Below are 24,372 nucleotides of genomic sequence, written 5' to 3'. Positions count from 1 at the left end.
GAGGTGGTCACGATTCGGTTCAGGACTATGTGGATGTGTATTGTAAGTTGTAACCAGGGGCGAAGCCACAATTTTTCAGTCGCCGCCCGCCCAAATAAACGCTTATCTCAAGCTCACCGTAGGTTATTCGATGCAACTTCTGAGGGCTTACAACAATATGTAGGCCCTATCTGGTTTCTATATACTATACAACTGGTCGTCAAATGTTTTAAATGGATTATGTCAATAATATTGGTTCTTCCATATAATACTTTATATTATTTGTTCCCCTCTCCGCCCACATGAGTTAGCGGTAGACTTGGTGAAGGACGATGACTCCGAAAATGCAAGGAGCGTAATTGTACATGTACATCGTTAAATCATGTCCAAACGGCCTAAAAACCGAATCTATGAATATACCGTTATCTTGTAATTGCGATTACAATTAGGCTTATTTCTGTAACTGAATGTTATTTTTATTTATTTTTGTTCGAAGTTTTTGCGAGGGTGGTGCAGGGGCGTACGATACTAGCCTACTACTACAGTACGAATATCGTAGGCCCCGGTGGTAGTCCCCATATTGAAACCAATATATACGGTACTAAATCGCGCGCAGCGTGAAGAAAAATTTCATGTTGCATAAATCTGCCCAAAAGGTAATATTGTTTATGTTGATTCAGGAACAAATTCTGAGCTTATTTCGAAATTCCAGACATTTAGGCATATTTTAGAAATTCCCCCCGGACGCAGTTTTACCAGTGAAATTCCGGACATGTCCGGGAAATTCCGAACGTATGGCAACCCCAAACTATACTCCTGTGTCTGGTTATATACAATGCTATGAAACATTAACGAATCATTGATGCGTTCCATAATGGGGTATTATGGCGCTCAGCAACAAGGGCTTGGTTCGCCCGGCCTGAGCGGGAAGGTGGATTCCCCTTCCGCTCAATATCACATACTCTATTAATGGGTGTATCATTATAGGGTTCCTCAGTAGTACATGAAGGTCGGTTGGAGGGTGTTGTAGATTACACGCCCTGAGTAGGTGACTTCTTTGGGATCGGTAACGCGTGCTTGTGAACAAGAACTGCGGTAACGTTTCGGGCACCTGGCATCGTTCACAGGGACCACTGTCATGCTGGCTAATTCGGTTTAAGTGTGCATTTAGTCGACGGTGTCCTGTTTCAAGACGGATCAGGATAGAGTTTTCACGCTGCGTCAGTTCATGTAGTTGGGAGGTAGTACCGACCGAATTCACCAACTTCACATATCTGGTACACGATTCCAGATCCTGTATTTCGCTTCGCCATTTTGTGCGAGTCATTGATGCATTCCGGTGTTTAATCCCCTTACGGACCAGATGATTCATTCAAAATGTTCCATAATGGTACTGTTCTTGGCGAGTTTTTGGAGATTTAGAGAATCAGCGCGTCTCAGTGCAGTTTCATTAACACGAGCTATTAGGGATGGTGTGAACGTGAAGTTCACGTTCGCGTTCTGTGTGTGAACCTCAGAAATTTATATGTTCACGTTCACATACGAACCTTGGTAGGTTCTGCACTGTGAACCTTTTTCTTATAGTACGATTTTCACTTCATTATAACATCTTTAGTTGTAATATATTGTATTTCAACTGCGGGCCACTATATGCACGACGCTGGCAGCATAAAAGAATCAACACTAAACGAGCATGCACCTTGACAATTTCAAAAATTTTACTAGCTTGGTTACAAAAATTTGCTCGAATATTTAGTGACTCTCTTCTGTGAGCTTGACTCACAACATCAAGAGCGAAATCCATGTAGGTAGTCAGCGAACGATGCTTATTCAACCAATCAATGAAATTGATATCGTTGTCTGATGTAAAACAATGTGGCAGGCTTACGGGGGCAATCTTGATTTCATATGTTTATTGTATCATAAAAACCAAATCCGTGCGATTGAGGTGTTGGCTAATGCTGTATAACTTCTAAATGGGGTTAATATCGGTAGCACGTATAGAAACCTGTTTTACACTCTGCTCAATTTCAACGTAGCAATAATCCGACGCCGAATACATTGTCCGGTCTGGCCTAGACCGGTAAGGCGTAGGCGTATATTCCCTTGCAAGTCCTCGTCGAAATTGTTGACAAAGCGACGGAAGATATTGATTTTATGGGATTAATATATCATTTGATTGCTCCCAGTTGATACATTGCCGACGTAAATATATGTACCTCAACATTGTGGCATTATGTGGCCCTAGTCGTCGCTAGGTATCGTGTACAATTCTACATTCATATAGGCTGTCACTTCACTAAAATGCAGAGTTGAAATTAGCAATATGACGTCACGTGACGTCATGACGTTCACGTTCGCGTTCACACAGAACCTTTCAAAAAGGTTCGCGTTCACACGAACCTGAACCTTTCAGAGGTTCACACCATCCCTGGCTGGAGCTATAATAGTTAGGCCTATCCAGACTCGCGGAGTACTTCGAATCCCTGACAGTCCTTCCTCTGTTTTATTAATGATGCCGCACTTCTTATGTCAGCCTCATGCCGTCTTCGACTACACGGGAGCGATCTTTAACGTAGAATGGATTCGAGGCTCGTGTAGTAATATAATCATCGTTTACACCTGACGCAAGTAAGATTTAGGGTCGCAACAGCAAAACATTAAAAAACTTCTGTGTGAACATGTGATGTAATCCTGTCTACCGGTGCATTCGTGGCGTACTTATGATCTCACGACGCTGCAGACCATACATTCCGACCACATTGGGATGCCTGAATTCGCGTATTGTATATCCTTGAAAGACATTTTCTAAATCTAAAACCAACGCTGACAAGAATACGTTGACTGTACCTATCACCTATATTTCGTCAACAGTTTGTGAAGGACAGATATATCATTTGTGACCCCATAGCCGCTGTATGGGATTTGTGTTTCAAAAATAAATTTTAACGATGGGCACCTTGAAAACCTCTTGGGCCCAAGTACGAAACGATTCTTCTTGGCCGCATAGCTCATCGCCCTCGCCGATTTCAAGTAATCGTTCTCCGCTCATTGCACCGAGTTGCGTGTCGATCGCGTGGGCGAAGGTGCAGAAGTGGGGATATGCACTCGACCCCAATCCGAAAACAGCAAATCTGCCAACGTTTAAATTCGCCGCGGTGAAACGGGGTAAATGTTACTTATCATACGCTGCCAATGCAACGTTACGTGTAAGTGTATTGTAATACAGAAATGAAGTAAAGCATTCTTCGACCGTGATCGAGTCGGGTCAGGATATTGCGATATATTAACCGGATATTGAAAATTCATAACGCTTGTAATTTCATATCACCCTGAACGTTAGCCTAAACCAGCGTTTAAAGACAGCGAATCTATGTAGACCCGCTTTCGTCTGAGATAGACAATGAAATATACATACGATTAACGAGTTCCGGTTGATTACGCGGATATATGCAAAGATGGTCACCAGGTAGATACTGAATTTCACTGCTTTCCGGACAATCAAGTTCTACGAGAAGGGTAGTACGCCTGGAAAATTTGATTTCATTAGGGCAGGGATCGGGAACCTTTTTCGACAGAAGAGTGATATTGGCGCGGTATTTTCAAATGTAACTCCCAAAGAGCCATACCTGTCAATCAACTGCTACGTCACAACTGAAAATTCGCGACGTGATGGTAGTACTAATAGATGGAACTCGTAGTGTGCACCATATTTTATCTGTTCACATGCGTAGGTGGAGCTAAACGTGGTCACTACAGCAGTACATACCTTGAAACCTTCAATGATTGATACTTTCTATTGATGTTTATGAATGACCAGATTTTGAACATTTTTATTCACAAAATCCCGGAATTTTCATATATATTGTTCGAAAATAATGCCCGAAAGGGGAGCTAAGGTACAGGTGAACCACAGACGGGTCAAGCGCAACTAATCGTAAATAGCTTAGAACAGTGGTTATCAAACTTTTTTAGACACGCACCCTTTTATGATAGTTAAAATTTCGCGCGCCCCTTATAGTCACATCACAAAATGCTAGCAATCCGAACGGATTGTTTGATGGCATGGAAGGTTATGGCTGTTGATGGGATGATTCTGAAATATGAAATTCGGACTATACACAGAACTGAACTGAAGTTACATCGGGGATAAATCGCTCGGAACGCGCGGTAAATTTCTCAGTTGACCGCAGCTTCGCGTCCCCCTTCAGATGCTTTCACGCCCGCCAGTTCGAGCACCACTGGCTTAGAATTTATAATCACTGATAATAAACGAATGTAATTGTAACACTGATTCAGAAAATCTAAATATTGATCGACCTCTCAAATATTCGGCGTAACATATCGTTGTTAAACACCTACATTTTAACGGCGGTACTAGAAAGCTATACTTACCAATCAAGAACATGGATACTGTCAGCTATGGCATTGTTTCTAATTTGAATTTTTAATTGTGAATGCAACTTCCAAGGCGGTTCATTTCTAGGGGTATAGTTCAGGAAGAAAATGTGTATTTTGAAACTGCATTGTCATACAAGCGTCGCCATGTCTGCTTTTCTCTTTGATCGTTCAAGGCATCATGCAATTCAAGATTTCGAGACGCGCGATGTTGGGTAGACCGAATTCGCTAGTGATATTAGTCGCCGGCAAGACAGCAATTTAAATTTGAGGATTTTGAAAAGGGGGATATGCGTCCCTAACCATGAATATACCACTTGTACCCAAAAGAGCCATATATATCTCTCAAGCCATAGGTTCCCGATGACTGCATTAGGGGGAGAGTGTTGATACTCATAACCATGTATCGAGATTCGGGATTCTGAAACAATATAATAACTTTGAAATTATCTTAGTCGTACCTCAAGTACTTCACATACATGTTAGCTTGGACCAGCTAGCCTTTGTCGATTACTCTCGGCGGAATTTAAATTACTCGATTTAATATAGTTTACAATGCAGTTTCAAAAAGGCATGGACACCCATTCGCCTATGTAGTCATTATGATCACCCGGATTTCTTTGACTGTAGGTTTGTGGTTTTGTTCATCGTGCAGACAGATATCTTTTTCTTGTGGAATTTCGAAAGACCTGCGAAGGAGATGGAATTTATCTTTATAAATGAATAATACCACAAGCTCCGGGGTTACGATGTTGAATGCCACCCCTTTACACTATTGAATTTTATACTGACGACATATTTGGTTTTACAGCAATTTTAGAGATCTATACTCTTAAAATTATCAGTATAGGCCAGAGGTCTCAAACTCAAATGTGCGTGCGGGCCATTTTTCCAGTTCTGACGACGCCGCGGGCCGCAGCATTTATAGGGGTATTCTATGTCTTTCCAAGTAGGCCTTATTTGGCGGGGATGAATTTTCCTATTGAAAGTGAACCGATTCAACAGACTCACAGTAAACAAATATCGTCAAAATGTGATTGACGTTTGTATCAATTTAGGCCTGGCACGAAAAGAATCATCACATTTATAACTATTTGAATAGAATTGTTGTTGTACTTGATAAATATTAACTATAGGATATAGCCACCATAAAAGCTATCAGGTAATAATTTTCAGCTACTATGAATATTTTGAATCCAACAGACTGGTGATAGAGACTGATCTGATATGAAAACATTTTTAAGTTGAGTATTGTAATTCCAATCGAGGATTCGGGTATATTTCTGATAAGTAGGCTATTAATCTCATGGCCAAATATCTTCAAATATAGGAGCAGAAAAAAATACAATTATAGTATAAATATATTAATGAATAAATCCTAGTGATTGAAGTATCGGAACGCCGAACGACCCATTGCTGTTACATCGTTGGAGCGTACCACTATACGGTACTCGGTACCTTTAAGGGGCCTTAATAACATGGTTTAGGGACCAAAGATGTAACTAACATATTGCCAATGGTTGCCATAACTATACTTGCTTAGTTGGCGAAATACCAAGATGCAACCTTCTGATCTATACTATTCTCCTGATACGCGATTAGTTTATTGCGTCCATGGTTCTAACAAATTTACGGCATTCTGAGTCACTTCAAATCCACTCGAGTCATTTTCATTTTGCCATCGAGTTAGCCAGAGTCTGAGTAATTCTAAGAAAGGTCGCGTCCAAGTCCAACTCACAAATTTCAGTCTAGAATCGTCTAAGGCAAGGGTCCGGCTTTGTCATCATGAATTAGAAATGTGGCGAAATAGTGAATGTTCCACTGCATGGTACCGTTTGCAATTGATGTGATAGTGAAGTTTGATGAATAGTTTAAGGCTTTCGGAGCAATTTAAGAGGGAATTTTCACTTTATAACCTGGACAGATATATGTGACACTTATATTTTGTCAAATTAATAAAAATCTAAAATGTCGTCGCGGGCCGCACAAAATGCTCTGGCGGGCTGCATGCGGCCCGCGGGCCGCGTGTTTGAGACCTCTGGTATAGGCTATCCCCTCAATTGGTTATTGCACGTATTCTCTTCGGTTAAGTCACCTTGAAGTATATCAGATTCCGCATTGCCAACGTCAGATGTGATTCGAAATTTTTCTGGACTCCAACTAATTTCCTGCCCCATCGCCGATTTATTCGCGGCACCCGATGATACGTCTTCATGGATTGAAAATCTTTGACAAGCCATCTGGAGAGGAAAACTATCTCGGGTTACCATATCTTCGTAACATCAATTCCGGACGCTTTTTAGCGCCCACTAGCGGAGGTATTACCACATGGTGGATCAATATGACGTCACATCAGCAAAGCTTTGTCTATCGACTAGAGGTGGTCACGATTCGGTTCAGGACTATGTGGATGTGTATTGTAAGTTGTAACCAGGGGCGAAGCCACAATTTTTCAGTCGCCGCCCGCCCAAATAAACGCTTATCTCAAGCTCACCGTAGGTTATTCGATGCAACTTCTGAGGGCTTACAACAATATGTAGGCCCTATCTGGTTTCTATATACTATACAACTGGTCGTCAAATGTTTTAAATGGATTATGTCAATAATATTGGTTCTTCCATATAATACTTTATATTATTTGTTCCCCTCTCCGCCCACATGAGTTAGCGGTAGACTTGGTGAAGGACGATGACTCCGAAAATGCAAGGAGCGTAATTGTACATGTACATCGTTAAATCATGTCCAAACGGCCTAAAAACCGAATCTATGAATATACCGTTATCTTGTAATTGCGATTACAATTAGGCTTATTTCTGTAACTGAATGTTATTTTTATTTATTTTTGTTCGAAGTTTTTGCGAGGGTGGTGCAGGGGCGTACGATACTAGCCTACTACTACAGTACGAATATCGTAGGCCCCGGTGGTAGTCCCCATATTGAAACCAATATATACGGTACTAAATCGCGCGCAGCGTGAAGAAAAATTTCATGTTGCATAAATCTGCCCAAAAGGTAATATTGTTTATGTTGATTCAGGAACAAATTCTGAGCTTATTTCGAAATTCCAGACATTTAGGCATATTTTAGAAATTCCCCCCGGACGCAGTTTTACCAGTGAAATTCCGGACATGTCCGGGAAATTCCGAACGTATGGCAACCCCAAACTATACTCCTGTGTCTGGTTATATACAATGCTATGAAACATTAACGAATCATTGATGCGTTCCATAATGGGGTATTATGGCGCTCAGCAACAAGGGCTTGGTTCGCCCGGCCTGAGCGGGAAGGTGGATTCCCCTTCCGCTCAATATCACATACTCTATTAATGGGTGTATCATTATAGGGTTCCTCAGTAGTACATGAAGGTCGGTTGGAGGGTGTTGTAGATTACACGCCCTGAGTAGGTGACTTCTTTGGGATCGGTAACGCGTGCTTGTGAACAAGAACTGCGGTAACGTTTCGGGCACCTGGCATCGTTCACAGGGACCACTGTCATGCTGGCTAATTCGGTTTAAGTGTGCATTTAGTCGACGGTGTCCTGTTTCAAGACGGATCAGGATAGAGTTTTCACGCTGCGTCAGTTCATGTAGTTGGGAGGTAGTACCGACCGAATTCACCAACTTCACATATCTGGTACACGATTCCAGATCCTGTATTTCGCTTCGCCATTTTGTGCGAGTCATTGATGCATTCCGGTGTTTAATCCCCTTACGGACCAGATGATTCATTCAAAATGTTCCATAATGGTACTGTTCTTGGCGAGTTTTTGGAGATTTAGAGAATCAGCGCGTCTCAGTGCAGTTTCATTAACACGAGCTATTAGGGATGGTGTGAACGTGAAGTTCACGTTCGCGTTCTGTGTGTGAACCTCAGAAATTTATATGTTCACGTTCACATACGAACCTTGGTAGGTTCTGCACTGTGAACCTTTTTCTTATAGTACGATTTTCACTTCATTATAACATCTTTAGTTGTAATATATTGTATTTCAACTGCGGGCCACTATATGCACGACGCTGGCAGCATAAAAGAATCAACACTAAACGAGCATGCACCTTGACAATTTCAAAAATTTTACTAGCTTGGTTACAAAAATTTGCTCGAATATTTAGTGACTCTCTTCTGTGAGCTTGACTCACAACATCAAGAGCGAAATCCATGTAGGTAGTCAGCGAACGATGCTTATTCAACCAATCAATGAAATTGATATCGTTGTCTGATGTAAAACAATGTGGCAGGCTTACGGGGGCAATCTTGATTTCATATGTTTATTGTATCATAAAAACCAAATCCGTGCGATTGAGGTGTTGGCTAATGCTGTATAACTTCTAAATGGGGTTAATATCGGTAGCACGTATAGAAACCTGTTTTACACTCTGCTCAATTTCAACGTAGCAATAATCCGACGCCGAATACATTGTCCGGTCTGGCCTAGACCGGTAAGGCGTAGGCGTATATTCCCTTGCAAGTCCTCGTCGAAATTGTTGACAAAGCGACGGAAGATATTGATTTTATGGGATTAATATATCATTTGATTGCTCCCAGTTGATACATTGCCGACGTAAATATATGTACCTCAACATTGTGGCATTATGTGGCCCTAGTCGTCGCTAGGTATCGTGTACAATTCTACATTCATATAGGCTGTCACTTCACTAAAATGCAGAGTTGAAATTAGCAATATGACGTCACGTGACGTCATGACGTTCACGTTCGCGTTCACACAGAACCTTTCAAAAAGGTTCGCGTTCACACGAACCTGAACCTTTCAGAGGTTCACACCATCCCTGGCTGGAGCTATAATAGTTAGGCCTATCCAGACTCGCGGAGTACTTCGAATCCCTGACAGTCCTTCCTCTGTTTTATTAATGATGCCGCACTTCTTATGTCAGCCTCATGCCGTCTTCGACTACACGGGAGCGATCTTTAACGTAGAATGGATTCGAGGCTCGTGTAGTAATATAATCATCGTTTACACCTGACGCAAGTAAGATTTAGGGTCGCAACAGCAAAACATTAAAAAACTTCTGTGTGAACATGTGATGTAATCCTGTCTACCGGTGCATTCGTGGCGTACTTATGATCTCACGACGCTGCAGACCATACATTCCGACCACATTGGGATGCCTGAATTCGCGTATTGTATATCCTTGAAAGACATTTTCTAAATCTAAAACCAACGCTGACAAGAATACGTTGACTGTACCTATCACCTATATTTCGTCAACAGTTTGTGAAGGACAGATATATCATTTGTGACCCCATAGCCGCTGTATGGGATTTGTGTTTCAAAAATAAATTTTAACGATGGGCACCTTGAAAACCTCTTGGGCCCAAGTACGAAACGATTCTTCTTGGCCGCATAGCTCATCGCCCTCGCCGATTTCAAGTAATCGTTCTCCGCTCATTGCACCGAGTTGCGTGTCGATCGCGTGGGCGAAGGTGCAGAAGTGGGGATATGCACTCGACCCCAATCCGAAAACAGCAAATCTGCCAACGTTTAAATTCGCCGCGGTGAAACGGGGTAAATGTTACTTATCATACGCTGCCAATTTCAGAACTGCAGTGACGAGATTCATGTTAAGAGGAGCCAGCTATCGCATATGTGCAGCTAATCTATACAAACCAACCTGCTACCCAGCAGGGGCTGATTCAAGATGGATTTCGACGTTTGGTACTCACACTACACAGCATTAGTCGGATTCAAATACATTTAGTAAATGCGTCACAAAATGAATCCGAAGTTCATTGCAGTGTGTGCGGTGAATCTAATTTATTAATCTTCAGGATTTAATCAAAGTATGCGTCCCAATCGCATGACATGGTCATTATCACTAACATTTGAGCGTTTCAAGCACATGTGTGCAGTGTAGGGTTGCATTTGAAATAAAAATCAATCAAAATCAACCATGTTTAAAACAAGGCACTTGTTTAAAACGTGCTTTTTTTGTTGATTTCACAGTTGATTGACATTTACAATTGAAAATATAGCGTATATATAGCTCCTTTGGCAAATTATCTACGTACTGTAGCTGTTGAAGCTACTATTTAGAGCAGTGGTTCTTGACCTTTTTTCCTCCAGCGCCCCCTTTCAAAAATTATCGTGCTCTAGCGCCCCCCACCCCCATATTATCCTCCTTCTTCAGTTTTTTTTAAATGTCCATCGAGGACGCTTAAATGTCCTACTTTATGACAATTCGTACTACGTGACAGCTTTTAGATAGTTTCGAGTGGAAATGGGAATAAATGACGCTAAATAGGAAATCGGGGTTCGAACGTTAGCGACGCCTTTTTTAGTCAACCAACGAAAAATCTGGAAGAAAAACTGTATTTAGGGAGTTGAGCCTGAAGGTTGTCCCTTTTGTTATTCTGCCAACCGCAATTTTGTGGAAAACGTACCATTTTTTCCGGATTTTACTCACGTATTGTAATTCTGAAAATTTTGAAAAAAGTGTCCTCTTTCCCCGATTCCAAATATGGTAACCCTACGTAACAGCACTTAGTCAGTCCCCCTAAAGACGATTGTCTTGGGCACCCATCGCGTGATAAACCAAACTTCTAGGGGTTTCGTCCCCAATCACCCCGTCGCGTGATTTCGATGGTCAGCAAAGTTTGTGTGGCCTGGTCGCCCTGGGCGCCAAAATTCTCTATAATGCATGAATGAATAGGTGATAATTGCATATATATGGCTTATCCTCTCAACCCACGTAATCAGATTTACCAGTAGCGCTGAGTGAGCTGTCGTCTTGGAAAATAAAGTCCACGTAATTAAAAATTAAACATATTCGGGCGTGCCCGTTGGTACAATTACTTCATTACATGTTGTTATTTTGTTACCTCTTGTCCGCTATATACTCAAAAGATATTGAAACACATAAACGTATCAAACTTAAATAAGTACATGATTAAAAATTGGTATTTCTTCACTGGCAAATAATTTTTCTCGGATGGATGTTATTTGTCCTGTGGGGTGCAGATTGTAACGGCATGATAATTCGGCACGGGCGCTTCAAGCACCTATAAACAATTAGACTTATATACATCGAAGTTTACAGTCGAGGGCCGCCCGCCCCTTCAACGATCAAGGTTAAGAACCACTGATTTAGAGGTTTCTAACCATTCCATATCGTATTCTTTGGCGATATCGAGTGGCAATTGTCTGAAGGCTCATATGACATGTTTTTTGGAAAGTATTTACACAATTATGGCATGATTTTACAACTTATAAATATTTTTTAAAGGCCCTAGTTTAAAACACTGTTTGAAACATGTTTGAAACAAAGTGTTCTAAAACACCGTTTGTGTTGAGTGCAACCCTAGTGCAGTGTGCAATGTGCAACCTACGGCCCATTGAGATAAAATTATGCAGCACGGGAAGAGATCAATTTTGATCGGTGTACGGATTTCTAATTTAGATTGTAATCCGGTACGTTTGGGTCAAGCTCAAGTGGACTAATAGAACTAGCAGACAAATGAAATAAGTAACATATGCAATACATGCATGTATTCCAACTTTACACATGACCATTTTTGATACAAGTTAGTCAGCAACCCGGAACATTTTATCAATAATTGTTATGTGTTGTTCGACAGCGAATTTTATTGCTAAGTCTAGCCATCACCTTTGCCAAGACTACATAGCTACGGAGTCATTGGTCATTTTGAAGAAGTCGAACAGTTAGTTACTTTTAAGTCAACCGAAGTATGTGTCGTCCTTACCATATTTGACGAAGAGCAAAGGTTAGTTACGTTCATGTTCGCTCATGAGCTGTTGGGTAGTTTAAGATTACAATATCGACATAGCGTCAAATTCAATCATCGTGCACCCATAAAATCCATAAAATCAGTGTAATGTGTCTCGCGAAAGCGACATACACCGGTAATTATTCCACAAGTTGTAGTATCGAGCAAGAATATATATCCACAAAATGACAACCTGAGATTAGATAGGAATCCTTTTGCGATGTTAGAGGGCTCATCTGTTACGACAGAGGAACAGGATCGTCCACGTTTCGAATGTATTTGTTGCTCAGCGTCGTTCCTGAGTATATATAACAACAGTGATGGCTTGGAAAAGCGAATGTCAACTGGAACCATACCGATTCGATTCCGATTTCGATACGTCGAGGAGATTTTTTGCCAGGCTCTGTCAAACCAGATAACTTGAATTTCTCACTATCGATTGATCAGTATAGTACACATAATTTTATCATAAGAGTCGGGTGCTAGAGAGATTTCGCTAAATCATGCAAGATCCTATTGAGATTATTGGAAGCCGGTCGAATGACGTGACGTGTGAAAGTGATGAAATGTGAAAATGACGGCCTTAATTATTCTAACCTTCGCATCAGGGTAAACATACAATGAAGAGATTTCAGGGTGAGCTCAGTGTAGTCACGTATATTTGCATCCGGCTCGCATGCCATACGAAATGTCACAAATGAAACACATTAATTACCTGTCCATTCACTGGCGGATCGCCGTTGCCGAAGGTACTCGTAACAACCAGCAGCAAGCTTTCGAGTTCGAGATTAGACACATCGTAATCGTCCATGCAGACGACCTGTTGGCAGCAAAAATAAAGTTTCAGGCGCACGCACTGTTATGCTGTTATGCATGAAATAAAGAAACAAGCAAACTTGCACCATACGACACGGAATATGACTATGGCACGGAATATCTTCGGAACTCGTTTGGAAACCATTTTGAAATCAGTTTGGAAACCATTTGGACAGCTGGTCGATGATCAGTTGTGGACAGCTTGGGCATCATTCGCGAATATTGTGGTGACTCATCGTGGAATCACAGCAGTAGTAATGTCAACGAAAGGAAGGCAATTCCAAGTTGACATATTATCAATTGTTATTCAGGTGTTACTTTGTTCGAGCCGCTAGCTTACTTTTGCCGAAAACGCACGGTTGAATATGTCCTTCAACGATTCGGCGTATGCCAAAGATTTCCCGGTTTCCGTGGCATACAGAATCGTGCATTTCACGCGCTTGGCCATTGCCTTTCCCATCATCGATGACAAACTCAATGTACACCTATGCAAACGGAAACAATTACAATGACAATCACAATGCGACTAGCCTTCGATAGCATATAACTTTCATTTCTTACATAATTGCACGCACACTCATTGATGGGGGATTGTGAATCATTGTTAAATTCATATGTGTAGCTATAGTCTCAATTCAATTTAGTGTCACAAGATTTCCTGATTCTAATATGGGTACCCATTCACTTTAAAACAGCATTATTATTAAAGATAAATACAAATACGCATAACTTACATTAGAGTGTCAAACTCAAATTGCGCCTCATGCCGGATTCAAACTTCCGAATCCCTTGCGGGCCGCACCAGTCAAATGATTCCAAAATGTTACCTACCTCATTTCTCATCTCTTCTCATCTCATATATAGACAATAGTATATAAAATTCCACCGCGAATCACAGGGGTTTTATTCTAGTAAAGCAACACCTTTATATGCGAACAATGGCAAAAGTACGATGATTGACTGGCACAGATATACACCGCTAAAACAATGGCTCAACGACGATATAAGCTGGCTTATTTTTATGCTCCCTTTCTTTAGTCGTATTCTGGCGTTAGGTCTGCATAGGAGATGTGAGGAGTGAAGAATTCAAGATATTTAAATTTAAACGCGGATGTAGGAATTTGTTTTCAGATTTTAAACAGTGATTCAGGTTTTTATGGAGAATACGGGGACCTTGTCAGTTGGAAGTGACACTGCAGTGCGACCACAGATATTTAAATTATATTATATGTAGAACTACTATATTCTCTGTGTAAACTGCATATAACGTATGTGCATTGACATTTTCGCTTTTATGAATTTTTGGTCCATTTTCCACGAACTCATTGCGCACTTTTTACCTTCTCGAAATTAGACGTGCGATATAACTGACCTGTTCCTATTGGGAGCCAGAGTGACCCCCTAACACCGTAGACTTTGAGTGATGAAAATGTGTCCTATGGACGTGCCAGACATTTAATGTCTGGAGCGATTATTTAATGGAAGTATTTCCTACAAAAATCTCAATATTTCTTACAAATGTGCTGTATAACATAAGCATGTTTCAATCTATTCAGAATTGTTTCGCGGGCCGGATGAAATCGTCTAGCGGGCCGACACCCCTGTCTTACATAAATGAGTTGCGACTATACGCACGTGCGCAGCGATTACAGAACGGTGTATTCCAGTCATCGTTTGAGGCCTTTGGGACGCTTCACTCTGCGGGATGCAGTGCACTATGCCATCTGCCGATGCGGTACTGGTACTACTAAGCACCGGTATGTCGGCTCGTGAATAATCTTGGACATTTTGGCACAAGAATGACTCAAGTTCAGGTATGTTGTCCAATTAAATGCCCTAAATGTTCGAAGGCATGACATCCATCAGCTTTACGGTAAAATCCAATCTCGTGGGCAGAGATGGGATAGGAACGTTGATAGTAATATCATTGAAAAAAATCATTCATTCGTTAAAGGGGCACTGCACTCTAAAATAGCTGTGGTCTAAAATTGAAGAAAAAAAGGAAAAATAATTGCCCGTCGTCATTTTCTTCAGAACGCCACCGTAATGGAGCTGCAATTAATTGAAATTTGCGCAGGACCTTCACGCGCCAGCTGTCGCAGCTGCGCGTCATTTCTTAACCCTTTACACGGCACGATGTCTTCACCGTCGCACTTGCTCGACGCGATTAGGCGGTCACGTAGAGAACGAAACTTTAGATAGCTGTCAACCGATGTTATGAAGGAAATATGTCTTACACTAGGGTTGCCATACGTCCGGAATTTCCCGGACATGTCCGGAACTTCACCATTAAAACCTGCGTCGGGGAGGAATTTATAAAATATGCCTAAATGTCAGGAACTTTGTAGGCTTGAAGTAAGCTCATGATTTTTTCGTAAATCAACCTCAACAATATTATTTTTGGGCCGATTTATGTTACATGAATTTTTTTTCGTGCTGTGCGCGATTTAGAAACACAAATATTGGTTTTAATATGGGGACTACCACCCGCGCAAAAACTGCAATCAGAAATAAATAAAAATAACATTCAATTCCAAAAATAAGTCTAATTGTAATCGCAATTACAAAATAAAATCGGTTTAGGCCGTCTGGATGTTTATACAAAGATGGTGGTTCTAAACCTGGGAATAGTTTGCCTTTATAAAATTATATAGTAATATATGGAAGAACCAATATTACTGACATAATTTGGTCGAATCCTTTACCGGCCAGATGCATATAGAAACCAGATGCATATAACAAGTCCCCAGATTACCCTACGGTGGGCCCAAGATCAGTGTTTGTTGTTTGGCCATGGTAAAAACTTACAACACACAACCAGATACTCCTGAACCGGATCGTGACCACCTCTAGTCGATAGACAAGGCTTTGCTGATGTGACGTCATATTGATCGACAATATGCTCATACCTCTTTTTAATATCCGCTAGTGGGCGCTCAGAAGCGTCTGGAATTTGTGTCACAAAATATGATAACCCCATCTTACACGCCAAGGGGGTTTAGATACGGCGTTCAACGGACGATGTTCAGTCAGGAGATTTATGTATAAATCGGGCGTAGTGCTTTCTATTTCTTTAAGACAGAAATAAATCATGTCCTACTCTAAAAGGTTTTGGACTGTGCAGTCAGAAATACACTGTAAAATCACAGCTTGAAAATTACTGCTGTATGAATAGCTTTACATTAATATACAGCTTTAATATCATCTCAGTATCAGTCAACTGGCAAATGTTATAGAGTCATGACAAGATTCAGATTCAAATCCTCCTGACTTAACATCGTACCTTGAGCGCCAGTATTTTATGCCTATACTTAACTTAACTAAACCGCTCTGGGAAGTAAGACATAATTCCTTCATAATATAGGCTGACAACTATCTAAAGTTCGTTTTCTGAGTGATTGCCTAATCGCGCCGAGCAAGTGCGACGGTGAAGATATCGCGCCATAAATTTAGTCAACGGGTTAAGAAGCGATGACGCGCAGCCGCGGCAGCTGGCGCGTGAAGATCCTGTGGAAATTTCAATAAATTGCAGCTGCATTACGGTGGCGTTCTGAAGAAAATGACTGCGGCTAAAAAAATCTTTTTTTTCTTCATTTTGATACCACATCTATTTTAGAGTGCAGTGCCCCTTTAACTTTTAAAACATTGCGCGGTAAGCCAATGGAAATAAGTGGATCAGTCTTTCGTTAGCCGACTTTACCTATTCCGGCCTGTTCGTGAATCACGTAATACGAGACTCGCTACGGAAAGAGTGGGTGACTGTGTGGGTTGGGGAATCATATGTATATAGGGCTACCATATTTTGGAATTGGGAAAGAAGGGCACTTTTTCAAAATTTTCAAACCCAGAATTCCGGAGAAAAATCTCGACTAAAAAAAGGTCCTTTTCCGGCTCAGCTTCCGGAATGCCCGCCGGAGCTTTACTTCGGTGCTGATTTACGGTATATCACTCCAATTTGACAGTAAATTTGACCAAAATTCTCAAAAAAAAGAGGACAAAATCTCAAAAAGGATGACATTTGGGCGACCTCGGAGGACATTTTCAAAAACCTGAAAAAGGAGGACAAATTCTCCTAAAGGAGGACGCATGGTAACCGTATATGAATAACGGATGGTAGTGTGGTCCCGTAGAATGAATGAATGAATGAATGAATGAATGAATGAATGAATGAATGAATGAATGAATGAATGAATGAATGAATGAATGAATGAATGAATGAATGAATGAATGAATGAATGAATGAATGAATGAATGAATGAATGAATGAATGAATGAATGAATGAATGAATGAATGAATGAATGAATGAATGAATGAATGTTTATTAGTCTAGAACAGTGGTTCTTAACCTTGCCTCCAGCGACCCCCAAGGGGCGCTGGCGATTTTGAAGGGGGCGGAAACGCTCAGGGGGCGAAATGGGGAGCGCTGGGCTCAGAGGGCAGTATAGGGGGCGCTGGAGAAAAATGGCTTCGCAGTAGATGATGTGATGGTAGGACATATCCTTAATGAGTATTCAGAGCAAATTAACACAGAAAACTTCGTTATACATAGCCTACAAAAGACATATAGGTTTAATTGTCCATGGGCGCCTAAATGACTGGCACCGAATGTTCCTGTATTTGCAATATGAACCCCAGAAGAGGAATTCCATCTGGCGGGGAAAAATTATATGCCAGTGAAGAAATACCAATTTGAAATCGTGTGCGTCTTTTAGTTTAGTACGATTGGGCGACAGGGATATCTAAAACTAGATATTCCTGTTGGGCGATATCCCTGTTGAGCGATTCTATATTTTTTGATATAACAGACAGGAGGTCACGAAATAACATCATGCAACGAAGTCATACCAACGGGTTCGCCCGCCGGAATATGTTTAATTATTAGTTACGGGCCATACAGTTTCCAAGACACCGCACTGTTCGCTCTACGTTTTAATGAGTCTGCGCACACTCAACAACTCACTGCGCAGACCCTTGGACAACAGTGCGTAACGACTAAAAAAGGTCATAACTTCGGATTTGTTGTGCGCAACGTAGATTTTATGTGCGCAGAGACCGTGTCAGCACTGCGCACGTGCGCAGCTTAGAGGAAACATTGCACCTCATTCAGCTCTACTGGCAAATCTGGTAACGTGAGCAGAGAGGATAAGGAATTGATAGCAATATATATGCAATTCCCGATCTCACTGACCGATTTTATCATGAATTATCGAAAGTTTTCGCGCTTCGCACTGGCTCGCTAAACAGTACAGCTGATTTCGTGGCAAAAGCGAACAACGTGGTGGGGGCGGTCGATTTATCACCCTATGGGAGCCCAAGACCCAAGTTTTTTCGGCGGGCCTGACGAAGTGCCGTTTCGTTCCTGCAAACGGGTATACGGCCAAAAATGTATAATTATTATTGAGGGGCTCTACCTTTTCAATCACACATCACTCAGCTCTACCGGTAAATCTGTTTACGTGAGAAGAGAGAGCATAAAAATTGATATCAATATACATGCAATTCCTGATCATATTGACCAATTCAATCATCAATTATTGAAACTTTTCGCGCTTCGCGCGTCTAGATGAGAATAGCTGGCTCAGTAAATGGACAGTGGACACCCAATGTAGATGACTAGTATCAGCAAATAGCGGATAGCCGAAAAGGGGTCTGGAGACGAAGCCCCCTGGAAGTTAGGTTTATCACCCGATGGGGGCCCAAGACCAACGTGTTTTTTTTGGGGGGGGCTGACGAAGTGCTGTTACGTCCCTGGTAACGAATTAATTGTACTTACGGGCACGCCAGAATACGTTTAATTATTAATTACGTGCCCTTTATTTTACCATACAACAGCTCACCCAGCGCTACTGTCAATTTCGTGGGCTGAGAGGATAAGAAGTTTATAGCGGCTTACATATGTAACTACCACCTATTCATTCATGCATTATCGAAAATTTTGGTACCTAGGGCGACCAGGCCACACAAACTTTGCTAACCATCGAAATCACGCTATGGGGTTCTTGGGGGAGAAGCCCTCAGAAGTTTGGTTTATCGCGCTATGGGTGCGCAAGGCAATCGTTTTAGGGGGTTGACGAATTGCTGTTACGGCCCTCCTTCTTACTCATTGTCTTTATTACATTCCTTACAATATGAGGTTGGGGGCACTGGAGCACGATCATTTTTGAAAAAATCTATTGACCCTACATGGCAAGTTCTTTGAAACCTATCGTTTTCTTGTGTTTTGGTGAGCTTCCCTTCCACACGTGATAATTCCATGGATTCGGCTGAAACAAAAATCAGGAAAAGCTATGTGTGGCTGTAAAGACCAACAAAATCTCCTTGATCAACCTGATACTTGCACGAAGGGCTGAGCCAGTAATTGAGCATTTCTTGGTGGAAAATCGGAGTCAAGCTCCCGGAAATTGGCGGCGTCAACCAAACCCAATCAGCAGGACAACCGCCGCGAGTTTTCATTTCATTTACGAAATGCTTCATGAAAGATTCGCAAGCAGAATGGTGGTCAATGATCGTGACACGTTGGGACTGGAATGGAAAGGTAAATGGATGACAAAGTATAGTAACAGAATTACCCATAAATGCTGCACTGTCTGGCGAAGTACATATAGTAACATCGAAAATGCCGCGCAATATCGTGTTGCTGACTATAGCTGTGGCAGCTCTTTATGCTGACATTCCGCAGTATATTTCAGACTGTCTCTACCCACGGCAAGAAACTTGAAAAAGCGTCGTATACCGGGCCCATCACGGGAAATATCTTCGAATCCGTCGATATTACTTTTCATTCAGTGTGCATGTCCCTTATTTACATCGAATATATGCCCTATGCCCAGGTGGGTGTCTGGTTTCAAATACTACTCCCGGTCGTTTCAAGACCCCCCTATTTATTTCCATGTTATCGCAATCGTGTGGTGATCTGATGACATTATTTTAATAAATAATAAACTGAACTGAACTGAACCTGGTCAGACATACCTGGAAACTGTGAAGTACGGCGATGTTGAATTCTACCATTGCAACATCTTTCCATAGTGATGACGGATTTTTTGTATCCAGACTCATCTTATTGGCGACTTCCTTCGAATCACAATTGCAAGGTCGTTTCATCGCACAATATGTTGGGAACATGCTAAAATCTACATGCATGTTACCTGTAATACATTGTATCGCGACGAATCGCAAAAGTTTCTCGAGATCTCTGTGCCCATAAACCACGCGATGAATGTAGTCGCGGGAAATTCTATTCCACCAATGTCGAACATCATATTTGATACCGAAGGCACTGCGAACCACTTATATCCGAGATTTTGAAACCAGTCAAACCTTCAAACAATACGCGCTCTTAGTGACATGTATCTTGTTAAAATACACATACCCTGAAGCGAAGGGCTGTTACTTGTTACGGTGTTACTCAAGAAGGGCTTATAGTTCATACATACCTTGGGTGCCGAAGCTCAACTTCAAGAATGAGATCTTTCGGAATCTCATACCAATCAGGATCGTCTCCCTTAGCTTGGAGCACTAAAGGCAAGACATCAAACCTCCCTCCTTTGGGTTCCCAGCCCAGATTTACACACAACTGGAAACATATTCACATTCAGTATAGTTAGATTACGCTGATTGGTGCAAATTGCGACACCCAACCTCCGTAAATTCAATGGTATTTGGATCGCCAATAATGCTACCGTCATCTTGTCTGTATCCGGCGTACATGAGTAATTGCGGATTCCAAATACGGAAATCTTTCGTAAAATCGTCTGTTCGTGGCGGAAGTAATGTGACGCAAGATCTGCGATAAAACGGGAAGTGGGCACTGAGTGATAAATTAGCTGTGGCTTTATTTTAGGTAATGAATAGCCCCTATTTCATGGTTTCGGAATTAATTGTGATGCAGTTTCAACACTTCTGATCGATTAGTGGCTTTAGCAAAGAATAACCGAGTCACCTGTTTAGACATGGCTGTGTTCGAACAGATTTATTTATCAGAAATATCAGTTACAATATAAGATAAGCATTGAGCAATCGCAGTGACACCACTGCATTATATTTTACTGCCGTAATATTGAATAGAATGCTGGCAAGATCAAGCAATTCGTATAATTCGCAGATCCAGCAACCATGGTTATTTCCGTGATGTTGTCACGTGGTGTCAGTGAAAATATTTCGTGAAAACAAGTACAAGCGATTGTTTCTTTAATAGAGGTAGTATTCTTAGAGTAATCTGTCTCACGCACTCTAGTGAACCAATAAGTTTTCATCTGTAAGCATGATTAAGACAACGGGTATTGCTTTAAGCACCTGTGTTTCAGATTTACCTTAAATGCATTTCACTTTGTCTTGTGTGTCACGCTGTGAATTTTGTGTCTCGATTGGATGAAAATGATCGTTCAAATGGCTCATGATTAAGCATATTCGCGAATAACAAGATATAAGAAACTGAATTTGGTATGTTGCTAAACTGCATGATAATAATAATAGAGTTAATAACAATGGTTGAAAAATTCATTGGCACATAGCGAATATTAAACGACTTACTGAATACTCCCTTTGTTGATACCGTACTTCAAGTGGTTACAAATCGCGTCAAACATCATGCCCGTATTATCCACGTGTATGCAGTCAAATACCTGAAAGGGCCACAACACAGAATTCAATTACGTGTGATTGTGATTACGTTACGCATCGACATGCTGTAACTATGCGTGGTTTCTTGATGTCAATTAGTAAGGTTTGAATCACTGCAATGCGGCGCAACGTCTTGCACATGAGGAGGTCTATTTTTATTAGTCTGAGAGCCGATTTTTGAGTTGTTGAAAGTAATGTACAGCTCGTTAAGAACCTGTATTATATGAAAGCTAAGTAGAATTGATAAACAAAATTCAGCGACATTTGACAGCAATACTATGAAAGGAATATTTCAAAAAACAAAAGATAAAAATACATAGTGACTCTTTTCACATTGAATTCTTTTGCATCAATGTAACAATGCTATTATAAACCCATTAATAATATGCAACAAATGGAAATCGGCAAAGTCGCAATTCTTTCAAAAGAAACCGGATTATTAAATATAAATCTCATTTCATCCAATGCTATCAATGCTCATTACTCATATGCATACTACATCAAATAGCCAGTTGATTTATCAATCTTACCCGAAGTCTAACACGTTAATGCCTAATACCACTTTCATGGCCTATATATATGACTATACTAAATACGCATTTTACATTCAGATATAGAGTAGGAGTCGCGAAACTATGGCTCGCTGGGTGACGGTGACATTGAACTTGACAATTTTCATAACATGCGATTACCACAAATATAAATCCTTTGTAATCCTATGTATGTTTGGTAAAAACATCAATAGAAACATGCATTTGTGGCGGTTGCCGTTGGCTTGATGACCGATATAGACTCTTGGAAAGTGGTATTGCGGCTGCCTTGCGTTTGACGACGGCAAAATAGCTTTTTTGTCGAATGGTTTTCCCTTTCAACAGAAGTGAACCTGCAATTCAGGGCTTATGGCATTGTTTCGCGACACCGGGAACGGTGGAAACGTCATTTCCCAGACAGGGAATCGAACCGGGGCCGCCTGGGTCAACGCCAGTCATCGCGACCCCTATACCATCTGAGATTGCGTAATACGGGCTGAATTGTCGAACCCATATAAAATGCACAATAAACACTTTGATGCGATATCAGAATGTTAAAATTTAGTTATGAATTACTCTCAAATGCGAGATAAGAATTTTAGCATTTATGGTATTGTTCGCGCTACCGACCGAAACTTACCTGTAAGTTATTCCAATGGACCCTCCCAATGCATCTTGAAGTGTTACGCCAGGCTGTTTTCGCACCGAATATAAGTTCATCACTGGTTAGATGGTAAGTGCCGATCGTTTTTATGCACTCCACCACTTCCAGCAAGCGATTTTCTTTCATTGCTCGATGCTCCCTGTCGCAAACCCTACAGTTGTATAGGAAACTAGATTGGAAGCGCATATGCATATTGGTGGATTCGTGAATTTGCCATTGGAAACGCATAAGATTGCAATTACACAGAGGGGAACCCTGATAATGGATAATAATATCTCCCAATAGTAGCGGGCATGATGGAGAATAAATAAATGATCGTTGGGTTATATATTTCATCACACACAAAGCACAATGTACAATGCGATAAGACACAACGCGATATAATGAACAGATAGGAGGATGTCGAACGACACGCATGCAATTGCAATACTATTTAATCTAACATCCTCATCGGCTTAGAGTGCCCGATGTCACAGTTCTTTTCGATGTTGATCTTGTTGATGCCGCGGCCCTTTCTTTCCATTCCTTGTGAGTGCTTTCTTTCGTCGTTTTTTTTTCGGGCTTTTCGTCGCCGTAAGGGAGGCAACGGCGGAGGAAGAGGAGCCCAGATAATCCTCCGACGGGAATCGAACCGGGTCCACCAGATTGGTGAGCGCTCTCCCCCGCGTTAGAAGGGTCCGATTCAAATTGGGGAGCGATTATTTTCACAATGATGTTACCTCACCGATCCATTGACTGATGCTTAGAGAACATCATAGGCTGGGCTGAAATGTTCTAGGGTTGGTGAGGGGGGCATGGATGGATGTGATTAGGATAAAATAATACAGCCCGCATATACACATATCGAAATAGGCTTCTCTCATAAATAGAGTCTCTGCACTAAGAAGTTATCATGGCACGCACAGCACAATTATCGTGGCGTGACAGAAAACTTCACGAAATTCAGATCGAAGAAATGCACATGATAAGACAACACATGTATTGTACAGCCTACGTTACGATATCTCTATAAAATGGGTTCTGCTGTTGACAGCATGCATATACCTTTTCACAGAACTGTAATACTGTTGAATGAATTCCACCGCTAACTCTATTTTCTGCTCTTTAGTCCTCACGTGCAATCTTGGGTCACAGATCATGCGTTTCGGATTCATCGCGCTTCCAATGCACTTACCATCGGTACATCCCGTAGCCTGGACATGCCAAAGTAACGAAATTGAATATCAAAACCATGATTCAGCAATTTCAGACTGGCTAATCTAAAGTCGGCCTATAATCTAGAATTTGAGGATCACATGCGACCAGCGAGATTGCTAGAATATTCATTGTTCATATTCAGGGATGCTTCGCGTGAACAGGAACTTGTATCAAATGTTCCCGATCAGTTATCGTGACGATGCACGTGTGATGAGTATCTTATTTTGCTTTATGCTGCCACTGTGATGCAGCGAATGATGGGAAATTGAAATTCAAAGACATCTGATCAAATCACGTTAAGAGTTTAGAGAAATTCTGCTATTTCTCAGAAACGTTCACAGGGTAGACGGGTAGAGCTTCTTGGGTTGCTTCGCGGACGAGAACGAACGTTGGAACTATCCAGGTCAACATGCCCGATAAAA

At 41.3% G+C, this 24,372-nt stretch overlaps 1 pseudogene across 1 annotated transcript in view; it reads right to left on the bottom strand.

Annotated features, from left to right (window-relative positions):
- Window positions 1–24,372, bottom strand: part of LOC145449416 (nitric oxide synthase 1-like) — a 38,278-nt pseudogene that overhangs the window by 11,861 nt on the left and 2,045 nt on the right. The window contains exons 3-17 of the transcript XR_013918251.1: window positions 23,798–23,946; window positions 22,730–22,892; window positions 21,470–21,561; window positions 20,579–20,723; window positions 20,374–20,513; window positions 20,086–20,257; window positions 19,910–20,011; window positions 19,265–19,459; window positions 19,121–19,200; window positions 13,277–13,421; window positions 12,836–12,940; window positions 12,477–12,523; window positions 9,436–9,453; window positions 6,403–6,425; window positions 2,939–3,249 (exon numbers count right to left, since the gene is read on the bottom strand). The product of XR_013918251.1 is annotated as a nitric oxide synthase 1-like (transcript). The remainder of the gene's footprint in view (window positions 1–2,938; window positions 3,250–6,402; window positions 6,426–9,435; window positions 9,454–12,476; window positions 12,524–12,835; window positions 12,941–13,276; window positions 13,422–19,120; window positions 19,201–19,264; window positions 19,460–19,909; window positions 20,012–20,085; window positions 20,258–20,373; window positions 20,514–20,578; window positions 20,724–21,469; window positions 21,562–22,729; window positions 22,893–23,797; window positions 23,947–24,372) is intronic.

This window comes from Botryllus schlosseri, chromosome 11, assembly GCF_051294905.1.
Source record: "Botryllus schlosseri isolate E-star chromosome 11, Bs_hap1, whole genome shotgun sequence".
Taxonomy (NCBI): domain Eukaryota; kingdom Metazoa; phylum Chordata; class Ascidiacea; order Stolidobranchia; family Styelidae; genus Botryllus; species Botryllus schlosseri.
The sequence above is the reverse complement of the archived record's forward strand: the minus strand, read 5'-3'. Positions and strand labels throughout refer to the sequence as shown.